This window comes from Panulirus ornatus, chromosome 14 (assembly GCF_036320965.1).
Source record: "Panulirus ornatus isolate Po-2019 chromosome 14, ASM3632096v1, whole genome shotgun sequence".
In the NCBI taxonomy this organism is placed as follows: domain Eukaryota; kingdom Metazoa; phylum Arthropoda; class Malacostraca; order Decapoda; family Palinuridae; genus Panulirus; species Panulirus ornatus.
The window spans coordinates 14,007,264-14,019,800 of record NC_092237.1 but is presented as its reverse complement, the minus strand read 5'-3'; positions in this window follow the sequence as shown (position 1 = coordinate 14,019,800).

Here is a 12,537-nt window from a genome sequence, read left to right as displayed (position 1 = left end):
GTAATACATAGCTGTCTGTTACCGTATTGATAATAAATCATTCGTTATATCCCTTCATTTCTTCAGGGGATACATGTGGGGTTACATGCATCGTGGACCATGGTGTTCTAACTCATCAACCAGCATGGGTTACCGGTCTTCAGGTACCATACGTCTAGTCCCCTGCAGGTATATTTCAAGAGTCGTCTGTATTCACATTTCCTTCCCTTGTGAACCACGTCGATATTTTTCCCTCTCGTTCACTGAAGCGTTCGTTGAACACATCCCTCTCTGCTTACTGTATTTTTTTCCCCCTCAGTCTTAAACGAAAGTAGAATTAGGATCAACGGAAGCTTTCGTCGCAAGAGGCTGTTGAATGGTACAAATCATACACTGTGGTCTCCTCTTAAGGGATACAGTCCACACGAGACGCTTTGTTTTTCAACGAGATTTCTCGAGGCCTTTATCGTATTTGATCCTCTTACGTCGACGGAGGAAGCCCGGCAAATGCTAGGTAAGCGTAATATTATCTCGGCCTTAAGGAATTTGATTCAGTCATATTGTTTTCAAAGGTTATCCCCCTCGCTTATATCGAAGACATGACTTAGATTCGTAAGACATAGTCCTTTGGGCACTTTAAGAAATGGTCAGATAAATTTTTGCGTGAATCTTAAAGAAACATGATGTTTTTACCTTGGTGGAACTCCCATGGAACTGGTACTGCTGTTTCTGTTTGCAAATTATGTGCATCGCACATGACAGTCAGAGATTGAGTGTGATTGGATATGGCTTTTCTTCGTCTGTTTCGTGGCGCCACCTGGCTGACGCAGGGGCAGGCGATCGGGTGAACAAATGGTGTCTTAATTACGTCTCTTCGCTGTATATCATCTGAATGTTATATTTATGTCTTGTACCTCTTCTGATGATGTGATTATTACACGAAAGTGCACTTGGGAAATTATCGTGTTTCATTTCCCCGTGGAGTCATAGGAATATATATATATATATATATATATATATATATATATATATATATATATATATATATATATATATATATATATATATGTATATATATATATTGTGTTTCCGCGAGTATTCGGCAATACGTGATCATAGGACTGCCACTCAGGTATACACTAATCCCCACATGTACTGTATTCTGTGCGAGGAATAACACTGAGCTCAAAACAAGGAAGATCATTCTCGAATACATTTAATGAAGCCCGGACGTCAGGACGTGTTTGGCTGGCCATCACAATCTAGGACGAGGCAAATGGTGTACTTAAATAGTTGCACTTATAACTTTATGGATGTGTTGGAGGTTAGGTTAGTTTAGGTTAGGTTAGGTTAGGTTAGGTTAGGTTAGGTTAGGTTAGGTTAGGTTAGGTTAGGGGTATCTGTGATCTGATCGTCATGCACCTGAAAGTCGAAGAGTGACTCAATCATCTTGTGTGGGGGTCAGCATCTAGCAATGACTTAGTCAACTTGTGTGGGAACAGCATCCAGCAGTGACTTAGTCATCTTGTGTGGGGGTCAGCATCTAGGAATGACTTGGCCATCTTGTGTGGGGGTCAGCATCTAGCAATGACTTACTCATCTTGTGTGGGGTCAGCATCTAGCAATGACTTACTCATCTCGTGTGGGGGTTAGCATCTATCAATGAGTCATCTTCGGTGGAGTTAGCATCTTTCAATGACTTAGTCATCATGCGTGGGGGTCAGCACCTGGCTCGAGTGAGTGAGTGTCGTTCACAGTTGTAACGCGGTCGCTCACATTTGTCACGCGGTACACTCGCCTTCCCAGCGGTACGTAAAGCTCTGTTATCCTCCACCGGTTCAGTTCAACCCTGATCATGAGACCGACAGCATGGTGGTCATGCACCATCAAGGTGCCGTGGACACAACTTCATGCCTGCCGGAGCATTTATTTTATTCTTTTTTTTGTCTTTTCTTTTTTCCAAATGGATGTGTCACGAAATTTCATTTCCGGTCCTCTGGATTCCATTTGCTGCTTCAGTCAACGTTTTAAATTTCATTAAATATAATTTATGGACTGCACAATAATGGAAAGTGGTGGTCAGTGGCCGTCAAATTCATAACAGATTGTCACCAGCGATAACAAAAATGTCACCAGTGTCAAACTAATCTTTATATATATATATATATATATATATCCCTGGGGATAGGGGAGAAAGAATACTTCCCACGTATTCCCTGCGTGTCGTAGAAGGCGACTAAAAGGGAAGGGAGCGGGGGGCTGGAAATCCTCCCCTCTCGTTTTTTTTTTTTTTTTTTTTTTTTTTTTCCAAAAGAAGGAACAGAGAAGAGGGCCAGGTGAGGATATTCCCTCAAAGGCCCAGTCCTCTGTTCTTAACGCTACCTCGCTATCGCGGGTAATAGCGAATAGTATATATATATATATATATATATATATATATATATATTCCTTTCTTAACCATAGGAAAATGAAACACGATAAGTTCCCAGGTGCACTTTCGCGTAATCATCACATCATATCGCCGGGTTTTGCCTATCGGAGGCTCCACCTGCAATGTCACCCAGAGCGACATTTATGGGTTGTTGGTGCTGTTTGTTGACTACGCAGACATATAGATTGTCCCTGTGATTGGTATTCAGAATGATAATTGAATGTCTTACGTTTCTGCTTCTAGCAAAGAAAGGAAATGGTTCTGTTAGTGTTTGCCCATCAGGTACTGGCAATTCATGCATTAATCATTTCAATATTCACATCTTCTGGCTATGAATTTACATACTGCCTACATCTGCTGGCGACTGGTGTCATGGTGGGGAATGTGATCTTTGTAAAAGATGTTGTGGAACCCCGATCATGTAGACTACACAAGTCGGACGCCATCATTGCCTCACTGAATCAACGAGAGGGTCAGCTGGAAAGTCCCTGTTGCAAGGACTGACTTGCTTTGGCCTCAAAGACAGAAGATGGAGACAGAAAAACCACCAAACGAAAAGGGTTTTGCTTTCATGTCTCTCTCCTTCCCTCTCTCTCTCTCTCCTCGCTCCCTCCCTCTCTCTCTCTCTCTCTCCTCCCTCACTCTCTTCGCCTTCCTCTTGTGTTGTCTCAGCCCTTCGGCTGTTGGGAGAGAGGCAGGTTTCCATTTGCTGGAGCGGTATTGCCATAAGCATCAGCATCAGAGCCAAATGTTTCTCCTAGGGTTATCATGTGCATGGCCTACCCCCTTGTCCACTCCAGGGAAATTTTATTGGTGAATAAATACTCTGAATTCGTTGAAACCCTCCTGTGCATGTAGGTATTCACTCAGGGCTTTCTTATACAGCTCTGTACCATTACCTTAAAATGCCAGTTACTCTCCTCTAATCGGCTCTGTAATATTACTTTATAATGCCACTTACTCTCGTATATCGTCTCTGTGACATTACCTAAAAAATGCCACTTACCCTCCTATGTCGATACGAATGATGATGATCGGTTTGAGATCATCGACCGTATGAATTTCCGAAGTGAGTTCGAGGGCTCGACGCCTCTCTGAATGAGGTTGCTGCTCCTCTGTTGGGGGAAGATGTTCACGCAGAGTATTGCTTCCATTAAGTATTAGGTACTGAAGACATCGCGCGTCGGTTAGATACGTTTTTCAATTACATCATTTTCTTTTATGTATACTAAGACCTTGGTTTGTGGGACGATTTTGATTTTGTTTTATGGCTATGCTCGTTTAAAGAGCAGACATTGTAACGTTTATTTTGATACCTATTTATTTGACAGGACTATTATTTAATCTTTATTACCCTGCTCGTCTAGATGGTGTTGGTAAGGCGTGTTTGTCTTTGTTTATCATTCTTTACGAGACAAACAATCTGTATTTGCTTCGTGATATTCATCAGCCATTGATAAGAATGATGGATCTCTCGCAAAGACGAAATAGAAAGATGAGTTTTTTTTTTTAACCTGCGTCTAATACTGTTCAGCAAGTGTTTTGTATGCGATTGGGTATTATCGAGCAATACTTAACAATACCGTTAACATTTCTTCAGTGTATTTGTACCCAGTAAGCACCTCAGATACGTAAAGATACTTAAAAGATACTCAGATACTCGCCCAAGAACTCAAAGTGTTTATGCCAAAGTAAGGATGGCGAAGAGGATGATTGTGAAAGAAAGAAAAAGCCGTCAGTCTTACAGCTGAACTGGGTCTTTGACCAAAGTGAGTCAGTGATTGGCTGCTGGCAAGCCATCGCCTCGTCTTTCCCAGACCTGTATATTTTCCAGCGTCTGCTTTATCTCGCAAAATACCGGGATCGAATTATTGGATATGCAAATAGGCCGTGGCGAGACCCAGAACCGCTTGTGATATGCTTCGGGAATTAATGAAATCCAGCTAAATGATTCATCCCCCAACTCAAGCCTACTGGATGCCACGAAGGAGTCTTGTCTATTCCGGTAATGTCGTCTCACGTCATCGACGAAGTCGCTCGCTCGCTGACGGAGGATCTGTTTTATAAACAACAATTACGTGTGCTGTGAAGGATGCTCCTACTGCTGCTGCTGCTGCTCCTCCCCCCCTTCTTTGACTTGGCTGTTGTCCTACGCCAAACGGATTCCTGCGCCAGAGTTTCATCATCGAGTTCTTGCAGTGCCCCAATGGGCTTGATTCACACCATCGGCGAGGGTTATACGGTAACTTGACGCACATAGTTGCTTGGGAGGGGTTGAATAGATGCTGCCTGCCTCTGCCAGCTGTGTGACACTCACCTGGGGATGGCTAATGACGTCTGGGAAGAATGAAAGCTGTGATGAACGAAGCCAAGGTTTATGGAAGAACTGTATGTTTCTCTTCTTCTTGAAGCATTTATTGACTCGATGCCAACAGTTTGCTGATATTTTTTCTTTCCTTTTTATCGTTTTACAGATATTCTAATCGTCGACTGTTCTTCTATTGTTATTTCACAGAAATTTGAATGCTATTCTTCAGTGTCCTCACACAAAGTACTGGTATGATGAGCACAGACATTTGTTATCATTTCACTATATTTAGGTCCCGTGGGAGATATGATCTAGTGTGTTTTGTCATTGCAGTTGGTCGAAAGGGATTCGAACCATCATACCTTAGGCAAGGCGGTAACTTCCCCTTGGGTATGAATGGCCTACCTTGGCCTTTTGAGCCTTGAGCCTTAAGCTCTCAAGTTACGTGTGCCACGTGTTACTCTGGTATGGTAAAACTTATGCTGTAAAGGTTGAGTGTATCATGGGATGTACACAGATTATCTTATAGCACAGAGGCAGAGCCACGTGCTATTTGCGAGGTGCGCCGCGTGGTCAGCATACCCATTTACCTCGCAAATAGTACAGGGTTCGAGTCCTTGCTGTTGAAGGGCATGACGTGATATATATATATATATATATATATATATATATATATATATATATATATATATATATATATATATATATATGTATATATATGCGTTAATGAGATAGCCTGGATAAGGCCATTCAATTGCCCTAGTCGTCTCAACTAACATTGTAAGAAAATCGAATGTATGGTTCATTAGTGAGTGTCAGTCATTATATAAGTTCAAGCTTTTTGGTTCTCCTGTAGTAATGAACTGATATGAACCAACGATTAGACCGGCCTTCTACATTACCTATTGACCGTCTGCAGCGTAAAATGATATTGAGTCTCATAAAAGGGATTTCAGTGAGCTCGACAGCAATTGATTCATGAAGTAAGGGGTTACGAAACTGCCTTCTCTCAAAGAAGAAGAAGAAGAAGAAGAAGAAGAAGAAGAAGAAGAAAAAGAAAAAAAACTCGGCTCTCTGGAACAATTGTCTCGCTACAAAAACGATGAAAAAAAAACGGACGTACCAACCATATTGATGCCAATTCCGCCCCAGAGCACGAAATACGATTCTTTTAATACAACTATAATTGGCCTTACCCCTCAGGCACAGGTCGCCAGCCATCTTTAGATGAAATACACGACAGGTAATGAGGTAACTTCGCAGGCTGGTGGAAATGTAAACCCACCGGTGGATGGCTTTCCTACCAAGTTGTCTCTGATGCAGCGTCAGCTCCGCCCCGTCGCGTCCCGTCGCCCGCCCTTTGTTGCAACAGCGCCGGGGTCGCTGGTTCGATTACGTCGCGTCCTCTTAACGTCGACGCTGCTGCTGCTGCTGCTACATCGGAGCGGCTTTGTTTCTGCGTCCGTTATTATCGGATGCGACCAGCTGTCCGTGCGCGGGGTTGCTACCCTCCCGTTGCGCGTTGCAGAGATGTTTCGCGACGGGATGTTTCGCCGACAGAAAACTGTCACAGGGTTCGACTTCCCGGTGCGATCCTTATGAAGCACGATGGTACGACTCTTTTCAAGAAGATGAGTACGACCCTTGCGCACGGCGGAACGACCCTGGAGCTCGTACGAAGGTTCGACCTTCACAGACATGGTGGCACGACCCAAACACTGGAATGGAACGCCCCTTGAGCACGACGGTACGACCTTTGAGTACTAGAGTGTGACCTCTTAGTGAGCACGTTGGTACTTCCCTTAGGTTCTTTTCCCTTAACCCTAAAGGGCCAATTTCACGGGACACAAACGCTTTCACACCCAAGGGTCGAGAGCTTCGTTTTGCTCAGGTGTTACACCTTCGTGTTCAAGGGCCGTATCCTCACACTCAAGAAAAGCTGTTCGCTACTCTATTAACGATACACTTCTGGCAAAATACGTAACTACGACCAAAAAAAAAAAAAAAAGAAAGTCACAGTAGAATGAAATCCAATTTTGTGTCGACGATCTACCTGACATATGACAGAAAAGCCTCTTCAATTAATGCAAAAGACAAGAATAAAAGGAAAGAAATAGAAAAGAGGACGTGAGGTATCGAGTGAGGGTTCTGAGGTGTGTGTGTGTGTGTGTGTGTGTGTGTGTGTGTGTGTGTGTGTGTCGGCTGAGCGATATATTTTATATAAGGGTTTGGGTTGCAGCTAATGCTCGACGCCTGGGCTGGTGTAAACTCGCACGTAACACCGTAAATATACCCAGCAGACATTTATCTAGATCCTGCGTCCAGTACCGCCTCACACACCCTAGATTTCTTACACGAATATATTTTCTTCTTTCTTTCAAACTATTCGCCATTTCCCGCGTTAGCGAGGTAGCGTTAAGAACAGAGGACTGGGCCTTTGAGGGAATATTCTCACCTGGCCCCCTTCTCTGTTCCTTCTTTTGGAAAATTAAAAAGATAATGAGAGGGGAGGATTTCCAGCCACTCGCTCCCTCCCCTTTTAGTCGCCTTCCACGACACGCAGGGAATACGTGGGAAGTATTCTTTCTCCCCTATCTCCAGGGATGATATATATATATATATATATATATATATATATATATATATATATATATATATATATATATATATATATATATATATATATATGTGTGTGTGTGTGTGTGTGTGTGTGTGTGTGTGTGTGTAGATAGACAGATAGATAGATAATGTAGGTAATATAAATGTTTTATTCATTTCTCCCATAAACTGGGCTACCAGTGTGAGGCAGGACCCTATGTCATTTGTTAATATCCTTCGTCCGTCGTGTCATGATATCCAACACGAGAAGGTAAAGTTTTGTTCTTGTTGTCGTTGCTGTTAAGGGGGAGAACAAGATAGATACAGCCCTTGCTCGAGATAGTCTCTCTTCTCTCTCTCTCTCTCTCTCTCTCTCTCTCTCTCTCTCTCTCTCTCTCTCTCTCTCTCTCTCTCTCTCTCTCTCTCTCTGATATCCTTATCAGCACGACGTACAGAGATGAGAAAAAGAGGAGAGGAGCACAGAGCCCACCAGGGCTTGATGCTGTCCAATCAGAGATTCACACATATGTGCTTCAGTTTCATAATTGAGCTTGACATTTAAATGCCTTTTCCTTTCTTCTGTGGCTGAAGATGGCGGGTTGTTAATGTGATGACAGACCACAACAACAACAACAACAACAACAACAGCAAATACATTCTGAGCAGTTTTGTCCAAAGGTCGGTCAGAAATAATTCCCACGGACACTCAGGACCACTGAATTATTTCATGGACTTCAGTTGCTCTCTCCAGGTTTACGAAAGTCCCGATCCTTAGTGTGACGTGAGGCGAGGCGAGGCGAGACAGACGCAAGGAAAAATCCGTCCTTGAAGAAATATGAGTAACTAGATATTTTCATAAGGAAAGTGTCAAGATATTTTCTTTTTTTTCAATTTATTTGATCATACTGCCGTCGAACTAGCAGCAAAATGATTATACCTGCCTTCCTCCTCCGCCACTGATGATGTCAGATGTGGCAAAGATAAAAAGAAAAAAAAAGGGGGGGGGGGCACTGCTCAGCACAGCAAGCGGCGCAGCACATTGTAGCATCAGCCGAAGACAGATTAAGAGAAGTACAAGACCTTGTTGATGTGGGAATATTAACGAGTTACTGAACCGCTCGATGATCTCACGAGGGATTCATGACACGCGAGGCGGAAGAAAGGGAAGAAGGACGAGATGCAAGACGTGCTTTTCCTGTTTTCTTTTTTGAGTATGATTTGATGTAACTGATATATCATGTAATACCTGTTCAGACTGTACATGAAGGCCATTATGAGAAACACTGCGAACATGAGGCGTAGGGAAAACCGAGTGGATCCTTCAATGAACAGTACGTCTTTAGCCCCATTTGGAGGCGATCGTGCGATCCTGAAGGACGGCGAAGTTCAGTGCCACACTCCGTCTCCACACAGCAACGCATCCTGTACACCCAAGAAGACTGTACGTACGTCGACGTCAGTTGTACAAGAAATGATGCTGCCAAATCTGGAAGGTGGAGCACTCCCTGTTGTACACTGTAACGCCACCCACTTGTACAGCAACGATTGTCTTACGCTTCTAGAAACACTCCACCTTCATACCACAAGAAAAACTCCACCTTCATACCACAAGAAACACTCCACCTCCATACCACAAGAAACACTCCATCTTCACTCCACAAGAAACACTCCACCTCTGCATTACGAGACAGATTCTAACCTTCCTCTGCAACTCTCTATCCATCCATGACATGATTCTCTTTATCCTTGTTTTCACCTTTTCACTACAGAACACTCCACCTGCCCATGTCCATACATCGCTTATTGAAAGCAGAAGACAAGGCAAAAGCAACACACATCCACTCGCCTTCAAAAGACTCGCTTTACCGCAGCAATGGCTTCCTCTGTGGAGCAAGTCAGCTCGGGTGTATACCTGTGTGGAAAACTAGAATAGAATTCTTTTTTTCCTTCTGTCTTGAAGGCTTCGGTCACGAACATATGCCCACATCGAGTCCGGCCCTTAATTTGAAAAAACACAAAACGTTAAGGAGGCGGAGGAACAAGGGAGGACAGTGAAAAACAGCCGTTGGGTTCTGGAGGAAGTGGAGACTCTGCCTTCTTCGGAAAACAGGCAGGTCATAGACGTTAGGAAAGCCATACCGATGGGGTGAAGAGTTCCAAAAATATACACCGTGCAAGGAAAGAAACAGACGTCACAAAAGGCCCGCCTTGAATTTGCCCACGGCGACAAAGAGATCATGTCACGAAGACAATGGCTTAAACAGGAGAATTATCATACCACCGCTGCCATATCCTCTCTGTATCACATGATCCACTGGTACGTGTACCCGTGCGGTAAGAATTTAGGATGATCAGTAATTACATTTGGGTTACCTTCATAAAACCTGGCGAATATGCCCGCAGTGGTTAGTTCCCCAGGCCAGTGGTTACAGCAAGGCTATCACACCCTCACTGCAGTGGGCCCCTAATCTCCCGCTGCATGAACGGTCGGTACAGCGAAATTACAGCGTCCGAAATTACAGATTACTGCAGAGTAAAGGCCACATCGCGTCGTGGCTTGAATCTCTCTGAAAAGACGAGCTGCAGAGAGACGTCTTGTACGCTGTAGGTGACTGTATGTATAAAGCTAAATGGAATATATCTCGTGTCGTACAGAAAGGAATGTGGAAGTGTACACTTCAACTTACGGGAGCCGAGCGCCGCTCTGTGTGGTTGTGGGTGTCAGACGTAGAAATGAGGACGTAGTGGAATCGATGACAGAATATCATTAACATTTGTGGTCGTTCTGGATACCCCAATTCCCTGAAGACAGCCAGGGAGGGTGTGAGGATAGAATGTGTGCAGTACTGTGGTTACAAGTGACTGTTTGAAGGGATATGGGTTTAGGAAGCTGAAGTACAAGATATACATTGAATTGGGCATTGTACGGGAAGCGGACTTGGCGTTCTCAGAAAGAGAAGAGACACTCGATGTAATCAAAGGAAAGACGACATTGTGGAAGATGAAGTTGTTGGAGAAATGTTTGATGCTGTGCTGCATGGTAGAGGTTACAGTGACATCACTACAGCTGTATCTTAGTACATAGACCTTGACCAGAGGTTACAGCTATGCAATACCATTCCCACATAGGTAACCCTGCCGAAAGATGCAGTGGTTACAGGAGTCCCTGCCACATGATGCAGTTGGTTTATGCCATTACGACGACCGCACCTGTAAATGCAATACCTTCCTAAAGCTGTAGACATCAGAAGAAGAACACGAGAGACTGGAATACCTTGCCTTCGGGGGCCAGTGATTTTATTAGGGAATCCCCCCCTAAATTGCATCGGTAAATCCACAGTTCAGTTTTCAGGAGGTTGAGTAATGTTGATTAGACCAGACGGGCCGGAATGTAGACGGCACTTCAAGATGCCTGCAGCAGTGGAACGAGACTTTTTCAAGGGGGTCATGCAGAAGTAATCTGCCCATGGCTCTTTAGGTACATACTTGAATATGCAATGTATACGAGGAACAGGACTGGGATAAGTTGCCGGATATGGATAACCTCACGATTGTGTAGGGGAGCCAGACGTCAGAACTATACCGTCTTGCTCCTTGTAGGGGCCATGGAATTTGTGAGAGGGAGACGATAAATGGGAGGTCACATGTCACGTTGTTAATGTAAGACAACCCCACAGGAGACTCGGGCGCGAGACGAGACGTCAGTTCCCTCAGTGGGTAGGTAATGTGTGTGTGGGGGATAATACAGGATAATGTCAATGGAAAGAAAGAGAGAGAGAGAGAGAGAGAGAGAGAGAGAGAGAGAGAGAGAGAGAGAGAGAGAGAGAGAGAGGGAAGAAAATTGGAAAAGGTACAGAGAATGGGTAGATCTCTCTCTCTCTCTCTCTCTCTCTCTCTCTCTCTCTCTCTCTCTCTCTCTCTCTCTCTCTCTCTCTCTTAAGGGCGAAGTGCGCGGGATAGCGAACGCCAGTGAACGAGCGGGAGATGAAGAAGTCAGAGGACACGAAGGCTGAGGGATGTGGCGAGTGAGGGAGGATCTTAAAGATGCAAGTAGACGGTTCTGTCACGTGAGGGGGGAAGGGAGGGAGGTAGGGAAGGAGGAAAGAAATGTTGGTGGTGAGTGAGGTATGGCAGTTGAGGAGGGGAAGGAAGGCCAGAAACCGAGCAGAGAGAGAGAGAGAGAGAGAGAGAGAGAGAGAGAGAGAGAGAGAGAGAGAGAGAGAGAGAGAGAGAGTACCTACCTACCTACCTACCCACATACCAACCCATCTACGACGAGACTCAATCCTCCTTTGGCCTAGCTGCTAAGGTCTACATATATCTCGAATGCTTTTATTGCCTCTTTGTTTACTTAAAATCTGAAACTGATAGTAAGATGATGTTGATAGGAAAAACAAAACTTCGTCACGGGAAAATAAACAAGAAAGCCCTTGCCGTGAATAATGCCGATGAGTCTGTTTTATTCTCATTCGTTCTTTTTCCCCTCGATCATTTTCCTCTTTTGTGTGTCCAGAATTATCAAGTCTCTTTAATCCGGATGCGGTGATTGAAAAGAACGAAAATCCTCGGCAGCAAGTACACGCATTATAAGAGAGAGGTCTTAAGGATCGGGTGCTTGTTTGGAGAGCTGCCTTCCTCTGTGCGTCGGGGTATGAGGGGTGTACTGGTAGTGTTCGGTGTCTCATGGTAATAAGCTACAGCGAAGACAAATATCTCTGGTGGGAGCAGCAATCTCTGTGATGGCAAGGACGAGGAGTCCAGGTGAAGACGACCGTGTAGGTGAAGACAACATCAGGTGAAGACAACATCAGGTGAAGACGACATCAGGTGAAGACAACATCAGGTGAAGACAACATCAGGTGAAGACGACATCAGGTGAAGACAACATCAGGTGAAGACAACATCAGGTGAAGACGACATCAGATGAAGACAACTTCAGGTGAAGACAACATCAGGTGAAGGCAACACTAGGTGAAGGCAGCAGTCCGGTTGAAGGCAGAGGCGTAGCTGAAAGCAGCAGTGAAGGATAGATAACACTGGGTAAAGGCGACAGTGCAGTTGAAGACAACTCTAGATGAAGACAAAACTAGATGAAGACAACACGTCCTTCTCAGGATTCAGCGCATTTGCCCCAAGACCCACTGCATCTGTCATGCGCGTCTGTTTTGGGACTCATCACATCTGTTTCCTGGGACCCAGTGCATCTCTCTTGGAGCCCAAC